This window comes from Pipistrellus kuhlii, unplaced genomic scaffold, assembly GCF_014108245.1.
Source record: "Pipistrellus kuhlii isolate mPipKuh1 unplaced genomic scaffold, mPipKuh1.p scaffold_m20_p_6, whole genome shotgun sequence".
Taxonomy (NCBI): Eukaryota; Metazoa; Chordata; class Mammalia; order Chiroptera; family Vespertilionidae; genus Pipistrellus; species Pipistrellus kuhlii.
The window spans coordinates 29,554,747-29,560,746 of NW_023425562.1; positions in this window are offsets into that span (position 1 = coordinate 29,554,747).

Below are 6,000 nucleotides of genomic sequence, written 5' to 3' on the forward strand. Positions count from 1 at the left end.
GTGACATCTGAGCTTGACAACAACTTAGAATCAGAAGCTAACATCTGAAAGTGAAAAGAGGGGTGAAGATGTCATAGGAGGAAGATCAGAGATGCAACCTGGAGAAAAAGAGGAGTGTGGAAACAATGCATATCCCTGAAAAGGAAAGCGATTAAGTGTGAGGCGTGTGTAAAAATAAAAAGACCTGGTTTAAGTAAACAGAGATTCTGCAAATGAAACATAAAGGTGTGTGGTTGACCCAGGGCCACAGTGAAGCCTGGAGTGCTGGGCCAGTGACACCACTTGTAAAATTCACGAGAGGGGAACAAATTGGCTGAATGTTTGCTTTACAATTGAAAAACCAAACCAGCAATATTCAATGATTGTAAATAGGTCCCAATGAACATGAAACACATGAACAATGGAGACATGTGATGGGAAGACTCCGCTAATGAGCCTGGTTTCCCTCAGTGAGCCTGTGTGCTCAGGGCTGTAGCTTCATATTAACTGCATATAATATAATCACATTTTCTGCAGCAAGGACTATGGTAGTTAACATTTGTAGAATGCTGACTATGCGCCCAGCACTGGACTAAGTGCTTTCTGTGCAAACTTCATGAGCATCCAAAGACAGAGTCAGAGTTTGATTTTCATTTCAGAAAGGAAGACCTTGAACGGGCTGTGGTCCGGTAATGTGCACAAGTCACACAACAGGCAGGTGGTGGTGGTTTGAGCCCAGGCCTCTCATCCCAAAGCCTGGGCTCTTCATTTCTCTCCAGCTTTTTACATCCAAACTGGGAATGGTAAGGCCAGACTCTTCTAACTCATGGGTGTGTTAGTATATAAAAGGAGATATGTGGAAATACAATGTAAAACATAAACTACCTGACCAATGCGCATCACCGGCTGACTAGAGCTAATTATATGCCCACTAAAAACAATTTCAAACCTTTTTGGAAATTCGAACACATTATCATTTTTAAACATTAATTAAAATATGTCCATACATTTGTACGGGCCTAAGGTAGCTTATTTAACTCAAACAAATAATTAACATTGATAAACTGTGAACATTTACCAGTGTGAATAGATCTCAAAGATATACTGTTGAACACACACACACACACATACACACACACCAAAAAAAATAAGATGTGAAATGTTATATACAGGGTGTCTCAAAAAAATGTATATACATTTTAATAGCTGGTAGATCAATTTTGAAAATAAAATGTATTTAAATAAATATTGCTTTTGTAATTATTTTGTAATTATTTAAATGTATATGTGTGCATATACATTTTAGGGGGACAACCTGTATTATTTTTTAACCATTGTTCAAATTTTCAAAATTTTGAAATACATAGTGATACTATGTATTATATATAAATAAATATGCATTTAGTAAAATTATAAAATCATGGATCATATTGAAAATCATATACCACCAGCCACTCTATCAGATAATTCCTGATATTTAATGGCTTTAATGCAATAAATGTTTATTTATTCTCATCTACATTAAAGTCTAATATAGGTGTTCCTGGTTTTATGTGGCCACTCAAGGAACCTGGCTATTTCTATTGTGTGGATCTTGGTTCCTCTTTCTTCAGGAGTGAAGATGAGTCATGTACAAGGCCTAGCTACAAGTCCCTACTTGGGCAAGGAAGTGACATAGCTCCACCATGGTCCAGGGGCAGCATTCGGTCACGTGCCCACACCTAGATGCACGAATGTCTGGGAAGTATAGCTTCACCTCAGTTCTGAGAAGAAAGAACTGATTTTAGTAAGTGGCCATGGGGATGGGGTTGAGAGTACACAATAACTTCAGGAAAAGAGGAAAACTAAATATATAAAATTTGATATTTTTATGGCTGGGTGAAAACTACGTAAGTATTATATCACCATTCATACTTTTCTTCATGTTTAAATGTCTTACACTTTTAAAAAGAAAAATGTGGTGCAAATGGGAAACTTTTCTTGATGCTCTATATTAAACTGCTGGTCTTTAACAAAAACAGAGGTGGCAAACTAAGGTCCATAAGCTAAGTTTTTACATTTTTCAAGACTTATAAAAACAAACAAACAAATAAATAAGGAGAAGAATAAATACCAGAAACTGTGTATGGTCCACAAAGCTTACATTATTTACTATCTGGCCTGCAATAAATAAATAAATAGTCAATCACTGTGTTAGAACAAAAGAAAATGTGATTTATATCTGAAAAACTTAAGTTAAAACTCATATATGCTAGGCACTGTGCTCACACATGAATTTTTTTTAAATAAAATTTTTTTTTTATAACAGTGCTATCTTGAAGTACAGAGAGCTGAGGTAATTTGCACAAATTCATACAGCTATTGAATGAGCTCTTGTGGAATTGAAACCCTGGCAGTCTGATTCCAGAGTCTATGTTCTTCACTCTTATACCATTCTTTCTTTCTAGTTAACACCTTGATCTCTCATATTTAAAAGATCTCTATCTTAATAATGGACTGATGAAATTACAGTTTACATTTAAAGTCACATGTTTACATTGTAGTTGACATTTAAACATACATATGCATACAAACATATATAAAAGGCATCTTCAAGATAATAAAGAGAGCATTATGAAATCCTTGTTATTAAAGGAGTGTCAGTCTACTGGTTTGGGAACCGCTGCTGTGGAGTGGGAAAGAGAACTGAGTCTGCCACTCCAGGAAACACTAAGAATTACAGGATGGGAAACAGGAGGAGAATGTACGTAGTAATAAGGAAGTCAAGGAGGCGGAGATTTGCAAGGCACAAAGTATCCTAGTTGGTTCCCTAGAAACAGCCCGAGATGGAGCTTCTTAGGAAGGTTTATTGAGAAAGTCCTCTTAAGAAAAAAACTATAAAACTGTGAGGGGCAAATGAATGAAGAGAAGAAGCTAAGTGAAGATGGGGGATTCGTTGGCCATGGGACATGCTGGAGCATAACCAGCCCCACAGCATTGAGGCAGGTGTCACCTGTGAGCTCCCATCAGCTGAAGGTTGTTCTCTGAATAGAGGCTGTGCTGTGAGCCCTCAGCAATCAATTCTTGAAGCACCTAGAAAATGGATATATGGCCTGATGAAGGGGGTTTGGGGACATGAACAAAATTACTTCTGCTGCAGCCCCGTCACCTGGGAAGATCTAGTCTTCAGAATGTTCACCGGATTAACCAAGCACAAGCCTTGGTGAAAATGAGCAAGCTCTCCAGCGGTTGAGAGGGAGCCTGCTTGAACTGGTTGAAGGATGGAGGTGGGGACAGCAAGTTTCAATCAGTCTTTTGAATAATTTGGATTGAAAGAGAATCTGAAAAATCAGCCAGAGGCAGATGTGAAGATAAATTCATGAAGTTATAAATACCTCCCAAGCCTCTTCTGAGCCTATTCTCTACCTAGTCTAAGACTCCATGTCTTACCCCAACTCTAGCCACATGTGATTGGATCTGAAATGAGTTGGTGTCTAATTTATATAAGCAATCAATAGCCTGGCAAAAGAGTCTTGCTGATGGCGAAGTGATGAATGGCCAAACCGATCGGATCTTTCCTTTCAGGGAGCTTGAATGTGAGGCTCACTTTGTAGAAGCAGAGAGGGGGCAGCTGAGTCATGAGCTGGCACCAGAGTTGCTCCGAGCTATCAGCATCCGCACTGTGTGGAATCATTTAGAGCTCCTGCCGCTCACCAATGAGCCACAACTTGCAGTTCTGTGGGCAGGGGAATCGCTGAGGCCCTTTCCTCTGTCTGTGGTAGCTTATACTAAATCCTCATTAACTAAATATCCAAGTGATCCTATTTTTCTGACAATCTCAAAGAGCCTACCCCAAGGAAGGTGGTATGGTGGTGGTGGTGGTGGTGGTGGTGGTGGTGGTAGGGAGGGGGGTAAAAAAGGGCCTTGCTTTGTATTGTGTCTGATCTAAGCTGTCATCAGCTGTAAGGCACACCACTGCTTATGTTCCAAGAAAGAAGAAAAAACGTTCAATGGAATTATCAAGGGCCTTCCTGGTAAAAAACATCCTGATTTTAGAGATGTTAAATGTGAAAAAATGTAAGTCTGAGGATTGATGAAATACAGTATATTTGGAAAGTGAGAGTGGGAGATGTTTCTAGATTGAGTGGAGGAAACTATTGGGCAGACAGAAAAATGAAGATACATCAGGAGGGAGAGTGGGATGATAATGGAGCTAGGTCCTGGCAGAGGCAGGAGGGACCAACTCAAGGACACAGAGGAAAGATTCATCCTCATGAACTGGACGGTAGGCCATCCTAAAGCACATAAAAATACATATTCTAGGCGAGAGAAGAGATGGTGAAAAAGCTCAGGCCTTGGGCCTCACTTTCCTCAGTTATTAGGTGGCAATTTTGTGTTTCATTTTGGAATTTTTTTTTTTATGAGTTCCTTTATAAGCTCAGGCTTTTGTTTCTGGGTGTTAACTGCATTTACCAATGATTTTAAAAAGCTGGCTGAGAGCATAAGGGGGCAGAATTTAGAGTTTAATAAAAGGGCAAATAAGCTCCAATACAAGAGTGCTACTTCTGGGATCACACGGCACTTCAGCAGGATTGCAGACAGCTCACTTCGTAGGAGGTTGCCAAGTGATGCCACCTCAGATTAGGATGTTAACGAACATATTGCAAGCTTGAAAGTTCAAGGCCAGAAAAGCCTGAGTGTAAGGTATTTATTACCAAAAGCCCATGTTTATCGACAAAGGCCTGCAAGTGCAGGTGAAGCCATCACTGGACTTACAGATGAGACAGTGGGTCCAGCAGGTGACATTCTGCCCAGAGTCACACAGGTGTGTGGAAGCAGGACTTCAGAGCTTCTCTGCCTGCAATGGGGAGGTCTCTCCACATCACTCTCTTACTCACTTGGCAGTCTTATAAATTCTCTCTCCAGATTAAATGTTTTCATTTGTTTTGGAAAAAATTTAGTGTGTTTATGGTTTGCTTTTCACAAAAAAAACAACCATTTCCCTAACATTCAACTCCAGATGAAGAGATTCTTGAGCTTGGGATTTGGCATTCAGTGCCGTGATGCAGCATGATTGCAATATGTACTCCATGGACATGAGCTCAAGGGCAAAGGTTGTTCTGTGCAGTTTTTAACTGTGTTCTGTGTGGGGTCTTCACTCAGGGCACCACCTGTGCTGTGTGAGCACAGCCAAAGGGTTCAGTGAGTCTGAGGAGGAGCGGTGTAGGATTAAAGACAGACAGACAAGAGACTACAGCTAGGGCTCAGCAGATCTGTGCCTGTATGAGGACACAGAAAGACCCAGCCTGCAAGCCGAGGCTCTATTTTATAGTGAGATCAAAACAAGGGTGGTGGTCAACATGTTTACAATGTTCTTGTGAGTTTCACTTTATTTTGGCAGCACTTGCTGCCCCTCCCACAGCCCATTAGCTACCTAGGAAGGAACTAGGGAAGGCTATAAGGTTAAGCTTTTAATCTAAGAGGGCTCTGCTCTCCCAGCTGAGACTTGTTTGTGGCCCACCACAGGTCAGTCTGAGGCTTAGCCCTATAACTGCTTCCTGTAAGCATCCATGAGTGCTGCTTTCTATAAGGATGAGCATTCAGATGTCCCACCATCTCAGGTGTGACCAGCCTTCCCAGGGAGCGTTGGAGGACCTCAGAAATGGACAAGGATGAGCTTTCCTCCATGTTCTCCAGCAGCTGTACCCACTGCTCAGGTTATTCTATGGTGTGTGTTACATGGACCTCTCTGTTTTGTTCATGCTAATCTCTCAGGCTGGAAGCAGTTCTACCTGTCAACTTTTTCAAATGCATCTCCAGCCACAGAACCACAGTCAGTGTCTAGCTCTATCCTTTCCAGCTGGGGCCTAGAGCAAGTGATTCTACCCCTCTGTGCCTCACACTCAATATCTGTTTGTTTTTTGTTTGTTTGTTTGTTTTGTTTTTTATCACATGGCTTGTTTTTTGATAGCTATTAGGCAAGAAATGCATCAATTGAGTCTAGGTATATATTTAGAGGTGAAAGGATTATGCCTTTTATTT